General features: G+C 35.4%; 1 pseudogene; it reads right to left on the reverse strand.

Annotated features, from left to right (window-relative positions):
- Window positions 1-333: 333 nt before the first annotated feature.
- LOC103713484 lies at window positions 334-9,983 on the reverse strand (annotated as a pseudogene).
- Between the last annotated feature and the right edge of the window lie 2,698 nt (window positions 9,984-12,681).

Raw genomic sequence — 12,681 nt, forward strand, 5'->3', positions numbered from 1 at the left:
TTTTCTATATTATATACAATTTTATTACATTTTTAAAATTAAATGAATCATACTTTTCGATCTATACTACAATTAAAAAGGTAGTATAGAATGTAAATCAATGTACTTTAAAAAGTGGTATTTAATAAAAAAAATAATAAATTATGTTCATCAATTAATAAAGAATTACAGATAGTTGTGCATATTTATATATTATTTATTTTTCTATATTTTTAATTATTACTCAGTTTGACTGATTATTACTCACCGGTTCGATTTTTGTAGCTATGATTCATTTGGAATTGTATGGATTTTCCTTCCAGAGGATAGGGAGGAGTTCAATTTATATACTTATGCACCATAACCATAGAATTTAGATATCCATAATCTGATTACATTTGAAAACTTCATCATGCCAAATTAATGCCCACAGCCGGTAACCATCACTTGCAGTAAATTTATACAATACTACTTGCATTCCTAACAAAGCAGAAAAACCAAGACCATAATAACAGCGTTCTGATGATATATACGTTTATTCAGAACCAGGTTTGTGATAATGACATCTGTCATAATACTGTATTGGCCTTTGCTTTAAAACTATGGCTGAGACGGTTGACCTTAGTTATCAGACTCCGGGGGAAGAATCTCAGGTTTAGAACGAGCAACATGTAATCAAGTTTAGCAGCGAGATGCGCACCGGGCTCCTACTCTCATACTTTCTGCTGCTCAAGTAACTATATCAATCATGAACAAACAATTGATGACACCATTCCAACATGAGATGTTATTTTCCTTATACTGCCATGTCATGAAAATTTCCTGCAAGTTAAATATCTCAGATGCATCACAGACATACGCTGAACATGGTAAAAAGTAGTGTGCAAATTGGTGCTGGTCTGTCTTCACAAGCTTCTAATGTCATCAAGATGATCACTGCAGTAGGTGGTGGAAGGAACAGCGGAGAGCTCCAGCCGCCCCGTCCATTCCTCACCTGGTTTTAAGGTAATCGGTTTTTCAATCGCAGCACCATCTACACACAACATCTGTTTATACTCCTCGTCTCCAAAATCAACGATGGTTTTGGATTTCTTCTCCCATGGATTCCAGACAACTGTAAAAGAAAAGGGGTAGGAAACTTTAATAAGCGCTTGAACTGAAAACATCTATAAACCAAAACTACTGTAAGTTGCTTCTCTTTACATTCTCACATTGATTCCCCACCTCATATTTTTCATATATGCTGATGAAGCTAGATTATATACCAGGCCCTCTTAATTTATTTTTCGTTTAAAGATCATCAAGTTGTACGGATGTCTGAAGTTGTAGTAGGGGCACGAACAACGAGGAATGGAGTTACATGCATTTAGTCCCCTCATCAGTTATACATCATTTCTTTACCGAAAAAAAGATGGATGGATAACTAAGAAAGATCACATGGAGAAAGATCCCAAGCTTGCTTGCATGTTGGAACTTGCCGGCATCTTCACCATAAGAGGTACTGGTTTAACATTAGGAAAATAATTAAAATGAACCCTCCCAAAGGTTATGGAATCAGAACCTTAGACTCTAGATGTTGGGTGACAAAATTTAATTGCTCAACTGCGATAAATGGCATCACGAAATGAGCTAGCAGCGAACTAGATCAAGTAAAAGCTATAAATTCTCCTTACAGACAAAAGCAATGGCATTCTTTATACTACAAGAGAATGCCTAAATTGGATTTTGAGAGGGTTACAGCAGGAAGGAATCTTGTTGTAACATTTTGTAGACCGACTAATACTTCTAAAGAATGCATTTTATATATTTAGCCATGCAACAACGAAAGCGGTATAGAATCTTTAATATAAGTACAACTTCTACATGCCCAAGAGCTCTTTATATACAGGGATTGCAAAAGCACAAGCATCTTTCCTCAAGTGCCTCTCTTGAATTTACATTTGCAGAAACTCTTATTCCAAAAATGATATGCAATATTAAGTTCTTGTCTTATTGTTCACCTGTCAATCTGACATATTTTAGACGTGCAGGAGAAAAGGATCACCCGGCAATCCTAATATCAGGCAAGCTAATTGCATTTAAGGCATAAAGAAAATCAGATGCATAATCTGAATTGATTTCTTATGTTAGAACCGTATATCTAGCACTTCTTAGTTGTTACCTTGGTAAATTGCTTTCTGTAAGAAATTCCCTAGCCCAAAGTAATCAAGTCAATGTTCATAGTTTTAAATAGAAAAGATTTTAAAAGAAGTACTATACCGATAGCAACCACATGCAAATCTACAACAGAGACGAATGTGCAGATCTGGACAATTTACAAAGAAAGTGTATCTTACCAACATCAGGCAACCCTTCCTTTCTAATAACAAAAGTCTGTTTCTTTTCGTGGTCAAGTATCGCAATTATATTTGGAGAGCCAAGATAAAAGCGATCGACCTGCAAATTAACAAAGATTTGTGATCTTTCATGCCCAAGACTGAAAAATATTATATTAAAGTGTATTTTAGCATTATAATCATGCTGAACTAATGTATGTAATATAGCCACCACATGATGCTTCAACATCCTTCTTGTTTTTGTGAATAATTTAGAAATTCATAAGAACCATGATAATCCAAAGATGGAAAACTAGTGTCAGACAGACAACATCATTATTATTCAAAGACTTATAAGATGTGAATTCTAGAGACCACTAAGATTTAAATAAAGACAAGATCTAAGTACATTGTCTTTTACGTTCTTGATTGGTTCTGTTCCTAAAAGTTATATAATATATTCTTTCTAACTTAATCCTACTTCCTTGCATGGTATTAGTCACAATCTGGAAGATCCTAGTTATTTCGAACAATCAGCACCGAAATTCTCATCTAGCATTTGTCATTCCATATTACTTCAAGATGTTACATTTTACTGGCAGATTTGCAGTGTTCTCATTATCCTTAGTTAACGACAATTTGATAAAATCATTTGTCCTGCTAATTATCAGAGCAAAATGAAACGTTACGCAGCAACAACCATTCAGTGAAAAACCATAACAAGCGGAATAGAGGGTGGAGGGAAAGATTATCAGCAGAAAAAAAATGCATTAACAAGCACAAATGACAATTCGACTTTACCACATTTAAATTCTCTGTTCGTATTATTTTGCAATAAGTAGAGGCACGTACATCATGTTTTCTAACTTCCAGAATAGAATAGGGTGGATGTCTGGTAGGATGTGCAAACACTTGATATAAGTTTTGTTTTGGAAAAATAAGGATTCTCAGCGACACCAATAACCAAAAAGTGTTTACCTCAGACTCAAATGTTATGGCATCTCCTTGTTCTGTAAAGCGCTCTCGTTGGCAAAGATTGTCCAGATAATCGAGTGTCTCCAAACCTTCTATCCTCACCTCACTGTGGATACAAGGTTCATGTATGCAACAAAGTGAGAATATCTTGAGTCTTAACCTTGCAAGTTTATAAAATACACCACTCGGAGCAATTTGGTGAAAAAGATGAGTGATCACTCAAGTTGAATAATGTTTTTCAATTATGAAAAACAAAATATTTTTGACAGTATTTGATAAGACTAAGAAACCATGACTATTGCATAGTTCAGGGAATTGACAGGACAAACTTGAACTCGTACTTCATATATAATCAAAATTTCTAGTCATCATAAATAACATAAAAATTTTAGTGCCTAATGCCTCGTCCTTTCTAGTGTCTACCACAATTTCGAATCTATATTACAATATACTGTGCTAATCTGAAAAAAAGAAAGAACTTATTTTCCGAAGTTCAAGATTTGATATAACTGGAAAATAAGAGTTTTTTTTTATATAAATCCTTTCTGCCAAGTATTGTGCAATACTTAAAATGCACTAGAGTTTATAGCAAAAGAACAGACAATGCCATGTTTACATAAAAGAAAAGTACAATTGCACAGTAAATGGAAAGTATGATCATCATCAATTTTCAATCAGATTAATTGCAGTCCCCATCTAACTAAACAAAATTAACTATGCTATGATGATGAGAAAATATACCTGATGTCAGAAACAGAGAAATATGTGTGATAAGCAAATGAGAAGCTAAATGGCTTCATATCAATGTTTCTGATACGTGATACTATTGCAAGGCCTCCATCCATTGCAAGAGATACTCTAAGGCGTAACTCAAAACTGAAAACCCAAATAATATTTATGTTATTCATATAGATGCAAAATGATGGAATAAAATAAAGAAACATGAAAGAATGATAAGATAAAAGTAAAAAGAAACAGTGAAAAAATAAAATTGATACACAGAAAATTGCAGCATAAATGGTCATTATCTTTAGTCCAATATTTATGTCATCCATGTATAACAGAAAATTACATGTGATTGGTCAGCTTCACATAAAGTACGCATTTGCCCTGGCTTTCAACATGACCATGTAAGTTATGATCTATTTGCAGTCATAGCTATCTTTGGTAGCAGCCTCTATATCAGCTTGATATGAAGAAATCCTTCAAAATGACCTTCATAAAAGAGCTTCATAATGGACAAACACTCCAGTCCATCTTAAGCAACATCGGTCACATGTTTGTCAATCAAATCATGTAATTAATTCTCTCGCTAGGATCCTGCTACATGGTTTACGAAATTCAGTCAAGCAACTACGAGCTTGAATCACTTCATTTGTAGTCACATTCAGGACTTGTTAGAATCCTTATTCTTCTTCCCTGATAATTATATATTAGTAACTATCCAATTCCTTTTCAGTCTGACAGGAGGCACCCTCAAGTCCTCAATACCAAAATAAACTGGAAGACCTTCATAAGCCTTAGAGAACTTTGTGGACAAATTCTCCCCAACAGAACTACATAACTGGTATACTTCATCATTCTCGTATGATCAAATTGCATCTTGCCAATGGCTTAACTTCCAGCAAAATGGCAGTAACCAGTAAGCTGAGTTTTTATGTTGTGAACCAATAACGCAATGAAAGTGCTATTCAGATTGCCAGTAATGATATATGCTCAAGAAGTGACCAAAGCATTAGAGACTAATCACCTTCATGTCCGCAATGACTCACCTTAATATCCTACAAAATAATGTTCAGAATTCTATTTGCACTTCAAATTCTTATTGGTAAATGTATCCCTGAGAAAGGAACGTCCATCTGAGAAAACAATTCATTATAATGATAAAACTGTTTGATGTAATGATGTAAATTGTTTGTCATAGAAATACCAACTTGCATGATTACTGGCAAAAGGAGATATCCATTTAAAGCATGCATGATTACTGTCAAGACAATTCGGAATGGAAAGTTAGCTATTAAAGAAGTGGTACTCAATATTTTCTAAAATTTAATGGAATACATCCAACATGTATCAAGTTCTGTAGAAAAGTTTTGAAATGAAAAACTACAATTAGGCAGGGTGCACTTTATTTTGCCAGATGAGAATTAAAATCTTGTTCTTGATGCCATCTACTCCTGTTGAAGTAATGAATGATTCTCTCCCTCATAACTCTAAAGTTATAAAAGGAAAAATAGTTGAAGTAGTGCCTATAAATATGCTTCAAACCTTAAGATAATCGCAAACTCCTTGAATTAGGTGTTTATATGTAATATATCGACACTCATCATTTCCAAGAAAAATGCCAAATCAACCTATTCAAATCAAATATATATTTTTTCTCAAATGGTGATACAATAGAGTCACTTCTTAAATTGCTCTCATGTAAATAAAATATTTGAAATGTTATATCCAGAAACCACATTGATGCAGAAGTTCCACAAATTGATTTAAAAGTATCAGCACTGGTTTTGAGATTCCACAGTTTAATACTTTCAATGTTTAACAGACAGATGGCTTCTGCAGAGGGACAATACTACCTCAAATGAGAACAAGAAAAATTTGCAAATTTTAGATTGAAACAATTTTAGAAGTCGCAGAGAAATGAAGGGCTCCCATGTCAACTATTATCTTCTCGTTTAAACTGTTTGACACAGCAAGTTCCAGATATCACTATTTTTGTCCTTGCCATACAAAATATTGTAAAATTGCCTACAAGAAAAAACCCCATACCAGTGCGGCCAGCATTTCAGATCATCTTCTGATGGTTTAAGCAGCAGGTCAACAGAAACTTTGCCTGGGCTATCATTGGGGTGCAAAGGTGGAGGATCGTTATCAATGCTCCATGTCTTGTTCCTTGCAAATCCATGTTGTTCCAGTGAACCACGGTTACCAAACTACAAAGTAAAAAACCAAAATCGGAGCAAGTTGAGATGATTGCTGAACTGACATAGAAAACCATCAGAATGATGGAGATCACCTGTGGAAAGCATATAAGAATTCCTCCCCGCATTGCTTTTGGTGGCTTAAAGATTGCCTGAGTTCAGAAATCAGCAGAATGTTAGAGTGTGTTTATACAATATCTCAAGCAGAAATCTCCAGTACAATTTATAATATAGGCACTGACAGAAGATACCAGGAAACACAAGAATTTTACACACAAGTTTTCTAGAGATGCATATTTTGTTCTTAAAATTCAAGTAAAAAGACAGAATAGAATGGTTGGGAGCATATAAGATATAACACAAACCAGCCATATCCTAATGGCGTTGAATTTCCAACAGTAACCTCCATGAGATGCAGCAGATTTCCAAATAATGTACAGCTGAGTATATAACTTATCTGTATAGTTAACCTATAAAGAGAATTTACCATGGTACTTGTGGTGCAGAAAATATCACATGTTTAGATTCAGAATGCTCGCTCTCATCATTTCATAAAGAAGCATACACAGAAGTTATATAAAATCCTCTTAAATAGGTGCATCAATGATGTTCAGCTCTAAAAGATCTATGGCAATGCGTCCCATATATTGGCTTCATGGATTGTCTAAGTTACCAATATTGCCAATACCATTATATCCAGCGATACCAAACAATAGATGCTTGATATCATACTACAGTCATTAATGTCTTTATTAACAGATGAGCTCCAACATCATATCAATTCCCTTAAGTTAGCATGCTAGATCCTACTCTTGCTTCTTTAAATTCTCTTGCATGATCACATAAGACATTTATATTCTATAATTTGCCCGCTAAAATACTTGCATAATGTGGTGGCCATGGCAGTGAGAGTGGCAGTGGCCATGTCGTGAAGATCATGTTTTTCTCAGCTAACATGTACATTGGTTATAGGTTTACATACTCTGGCATACATAGTATCAAGTCAATCGATGTTGTACCACAAATAATACCATAAAAACAATAGCCTTATTGAGTCAGGGCATATTTAACAGCATTGATTAGAATCAGCAGCACTTTTTTACAAAAATATGTTGCAAAACCAAAACATATGATTCTCTACGAAGCCTGAAGTTAATCAAAACATAGGAATTTCTATGAAGACTGAACTTTTATTAAGTTAACATCCGTTATTGGATTGATTCTTCCATATCGATTGGATTTCAGAATGGAGACATATAAAATTGGAAATGACATAAAGAAATAAGAAGAATACAAGCTGACTTAACATGTCACAGCCCTTCAAGCATTGATGGAAAGAAAAAGATTCAGCAATATTCTCATAACTGCACCTTACTGCTAGTGAATAAAAGTTCTTTGCCCCTTTCATTCTTCCATGAAACAACCTGCCCCCCGTGCAAACTTACCTGAATTGCTGACAGAAGAATTATCAGAATAAACCAGAGGGATATTCAGAAAAGAACTTTAACACATTAAAGAAAAATGCAAATGTCTAAGAGTCAAGGCTTAGAGCTAAAATATCTGAAGTAGCTAGGGCTGAAATTAGATCGGATAAGGATCGGATACTAGCATATCCAATCCATATTTGTTTTGCTTAATGAATACAGATGTTAGTTGGATGCAAAAATTCATATCAATATTTGTTTTAAACATATACATATACAAATCGGATACCAAAAGTATAGATATAAATACGGATATAAATCAGATAATTAAACTTTACGACTACAAAATCAAAAATATTGCTAAGTGAATAGTAAAACAAGTTAATTACATGTTAATATGGACATTTATTTTTCTTAAAAAATTATGAGTGCTATGTAAAATTAAATAGGATAACAAATGGAATCAGATATTCAGATATGGATCAGATAGTTGTCTATCTATATCCATATCCATTTTTCTTTAATGAATATGGATACAGATACGGATATTAGTCGGAATGCTCAAATTTTTATCCATATCCGAATAGATTCGGATACGAAAGCAGATCCGGATGGATATTATCCAATCCATTTTACCCTTAGAAGCAGCCAATAGGAACATAAACCAAATACAGAAAAAAAATTATGTACATATCTCAGTTTAATTGCACGGATAACGAAAAGAAAAAGAACAAAAAGCTAGAAGGGGAGAATCTCACTCGAGCAGAAGCTCCTCGTGGTGCTTTAAGTGTAAACATGATGGATTCCGTTCAAGTCCTTTGTAAATTCGAGCTCTGATCTCTGATCCCAAACAGTTGTCGAATGGCCCATATTGGAAATGTAATGTGGAGTAAAACTGATCTTCTGCTTCCTCTCTTCAACAAAATCCCCAAAACTTCTCCCCAAACACACAAAAAGAAGAAGGCTGTACCGCTCACACAACAGTCATCATCATACAGTCGGGCATGTGATGAACAGTTCCCAACATTTTTCCTGTGAGTAGGAGGAGCCTATATCTCGTGAGCCCCAACTACTAATCCAACCTCGAAAAAATGGTCTAAGAAAAACCTGCCATCAGTGGAGAGCTAGAAAGAACGTTGGATCCCATTACAGAACCAAAAGCACTACCTTTCAAGCACTCATTAAAAGAGCACCACCGACCAATAGCCAAAAAGCAGCAGCCCTGATCCAACTGCACTAGCTATACTCTTGATATATAACTAAAATAGACAAGCCCAAATCAGTAGATGATTCCTCAAAAACAAAGAAGATCTAAGTCTAACTGAAAATCTACGCTCAAAAACTTAAATAGACAAGCCCAAATCTGTCGTATAGATCAGTCCTCAAACTAGAGAAATTCAAATCTAATTGAATTTCTATCCTCAAAGCTTCAATAAACGAAAAAAAAAAAAAACAAAATTTTTCCTCCAAGGAACGCTTCAAATTTGCACGAAGTGATATAGCCCGAATGCAAATAAGAAACAAGAGAAAATTATTAGTAGTATCTTAAATTTTTAAAAGTATTCCAACGAAAAACTAGCAATTATGAAAATAGCGGTATATCAAAAGTTAACAGATTTCACCAAAGCCCTCACATTTTGGATTTAAAGCAGACGACTCGAATTGGTAAATTTCAGAGAGAACCAAAAAGGAATCGCAATCTTACACCAAGGACAGTGAACCTCGAAAAGATCTTTTTAAGGTTGGCAAAATTATTTTTTCCCTGTCAAAACAATGAATCCAGTGCCAGCACAATCTGTCAGAGAAAAATCAAGAAAAAATGTTAACAATTGAAACTTTCCAAAGTCGGGAGCTATAATACCTCAGAAAACGCCATACTTTCCCTGGGCCGCCCAACCCAATCTCACCAGGAGCCCGATCTCAACGCTCGAGAGCATTAAAAACTCGAAGCAGGCCATGCTTCCACGAAAATTCTCCCCCATCTCTCGCGCATTGCCATCAAAATACGGCACCCCGTCGCCCGGAATCGCAGCCACCGCCCCCGCCCCCGCCCCAGATCCCCTGAACCCCTCCCAAAAAGAGATCCACGAATAGAACCAAGACCGACCGCTCTAATGCCTCCCAAACTCTACTACAAGCCCACCCGCCCGCTCATGGAAACGAGGCCAGAATCCAGAGAGGATAAGGAAATCCAAGAACGAGGACACGTGCATGACGGGCGGAAAGAGGACGTACTCAATCAAAGGATTTGTCCAAGGTTCCAAGAAAGGAAAGGGGAGTTAAAGCGGAGGGAAGACTGGAGACACAGACAGCGAGGTGAGGGAAAATTTCCGGTCGGAGAGAGGAAAGAAGAAAAGCGGGCTTTGTTTCTAAAAATTTTCTCCTCGCTATCTTTTTGGAGATACGTGACTCGGTGGATCTCCAGAACCAACGGTCAAATTTCAAAAGGTGGAGGCTCTCTTCCATGATAACGACATTATCCCGTTACAGTAACCGTTAAATGTTACGATGGAATAATGATCCTTGTTTCATGTCAATCTTTTAAAAAATACTGGGCTATATAATATTGTACATCCTCAAACAAATGGATAAAACAAGTGCACTGCACGAGATTTGAATGATATTTTATGAATTAAATCTTCCAATGATGGAGTTATATTGCACCATTGTAAGTTTGCAACAGCTCATTCGTACAAATAGATACAATGAGCGAACAAGGCTAACAAGTGCATTGATGATTTTTAGGAAGTATATCTTCCCAATGATGCTATTACAATGTTGCAACATCTCATTGGCAATATCAATTTTGAGTTTTTTTTTTCTTTTTTGAGAAATGAGAAGGGTTATCGATTTATTGCCCACCTAGCCACCCGGGATAATGCAGGATTTTAATCAAATTGTTGGGTTACCATAATCCAATAAGTGGCATTATCATTCTTGAGGATTATGATAAAAATAATGATTATAATTTGCTATCGGGAGCACCAAAGAAAGAACTATTTTATGGGGTACCAAATTTCCAAATTGATGAGGTCTCTTGGTGAAAGCATCTAAATCAAGATCTAAAATCATGCTTTTATCAAAAAAATTGGCATTAATTGCATTTGGATGCGAAGTTAACCTCCATTGCTTATGTGTCTTTTTTATTTTCAAAAAATAAAATAAAAGTAAAATTTCTTGATGCATATGGATGCCCACAAAACGTCAAATGAGAATCAACAAGAATTTACTTAAATTACACATTTATCTGGTAGAGTTAACGAGTCATTAGTTTCTTGTTGCCCATCAGTATTTAACATTTTTTATAAAATAATAGCTGCCATAGTGGTATCTGGTAGACATAGTAAAAAACAAAAAGTACCAATGAAAATCTAACTAATATGCAATGAGAAACAAGAAGTGCCTACTTTGTTTGGTGATGCTTCCTCAATTGGGTGGACTCCAAGGAAGATGAAAAGAGCTTCACAACCAGTTTAGTTTCCAACCAGGTCTATCCATTTCTAACAAAAATGGACCTAAGCCCAGCCTGAAGCTTGAAAGAGAAAATTGGGGCCGGGTTTGGACAGAGGCATGGCCTAGCCCAGTTCGGTTCGATTCCAACCCTATAAACCTGGGTAGGGGTGAAACCTTGAAACCCATGCATATGAATGAAATGAAGGAAAAAAGGAGGGAAAGAAGAACAAGAAAGAAATAAAGGAAGAAAGAAGGAAGGAAGGAAAAAGAAAGGAATGGAAGCGTGTAAAAGGAAAGACAAGGAGGAAAGAAGAAAGAAAGGAAATAAAAGGAAAGAAAGAAAAAAAAGATGATGATGATGACGAAGAAAGAAAGGAAGGATAGAAGGAAGGAGGGAAAGAAAAAAAAAAGAACAAAATGGCAAAAGAAAGGAAAGAAAGAAGAAATGAGTGAAAGAAAAGTTTAAAGTGGTGACCAGGATGGCCGCTAGGAAGGGGATGGATATCTATATTGCTTGAATATTTATACATATTGATATCGCATTGCTAATATGTACACAAACTACATTTGTGTACCAGAATACAATTATATGTGCCCATCTTAAGATCACTACCACCTAAAATATAAGTCAATATATGCATCTCCCAATTTCAATCGGATGTGTATTGCTTCTGATATATGTGTAATCATCTTATGAAAATATAAAATCAAAAATAATTACTTTTTGCAAATGTGCATCATACTTTGGAGCATGTATACTGATATGTAGCAAAATATCATCCGCAACTAGAATACACCAAATTGAATTCTTCCCAAGCCAAAAACATTAGGTAATTCACTATAGAAAAAGTTGGCTATCCCGATATTTACATACCGAAGCTAGCTAAAATATACTATCTTACCAAATAAGACAAATATTTTAGTAACATTACATCATGCACATTGATCCTTCCGTATTGTCCTCTTGTATTTGGACTTGTGTGGCAGGTAGAAGAGTAGGAGCTTTCTTTGACGAGTGTGGCAAGATGCTCTAATTCACATATGTTGGCTTCACAGAGTCGCTGTGTTTAGTAAACAACTTTTTGTTGGAAGGTCAAGGAATCTATGGACCAATATATAACGCTGTTGCATATAAAGCATGAGATTCATTATGACCTAATACCTACGAGATGTACACATATATATACTACGTCCGGGTACACAAATAGACCCGAACTAATTACACATGATATCCATTATCATGCTAACTAATACATCTTAAAAGGCTAAGATGAGAGGAAGCAACGGGTATAGTGGGTTTTGGTGGTCGATGTTGGCATGGGGCTGTAGTTTGTTCTAATTTTAATAGGAAAAAAATTAAGAATATTATGTTCGCCAGAAAGGAAATGATGATGATCGAGAGATGTAAATATAAATCTATTTAAAAGTTAGAAAAGCAGTGAGGGTGAGAGATTGGTTACTAGTATACTTCTTGAGAATAGAGGATGGTGGTGGTGGTGGCCATGATTATGTGGTTGTCTAGGTGATGGTGGTGGTGCTGATAATTGTAGTGGTAAATGATGATGGATGGTAACAATGGTGGTGGTGTGTTGAGGCCTCTTTAGGAGTAGG

Source organism: Phoenix dactylifera, unplaced genomic scaffold (assembly GCF_009389715.1).
Source record: "Phoenix dactylifera cultivar Barhee BC4 unplaced genomic scaffold, palm_55x_up_171113_PBpolish2nd_filt_p 000121F, whole genome shotgun sequence".
Lineage (NCBI taxonomy): Eukaryota > Viridiplantae > Streptophyta > Magnoliopsida > Arecales > Arecaceae > Phoenix > Phoenix dactylifera.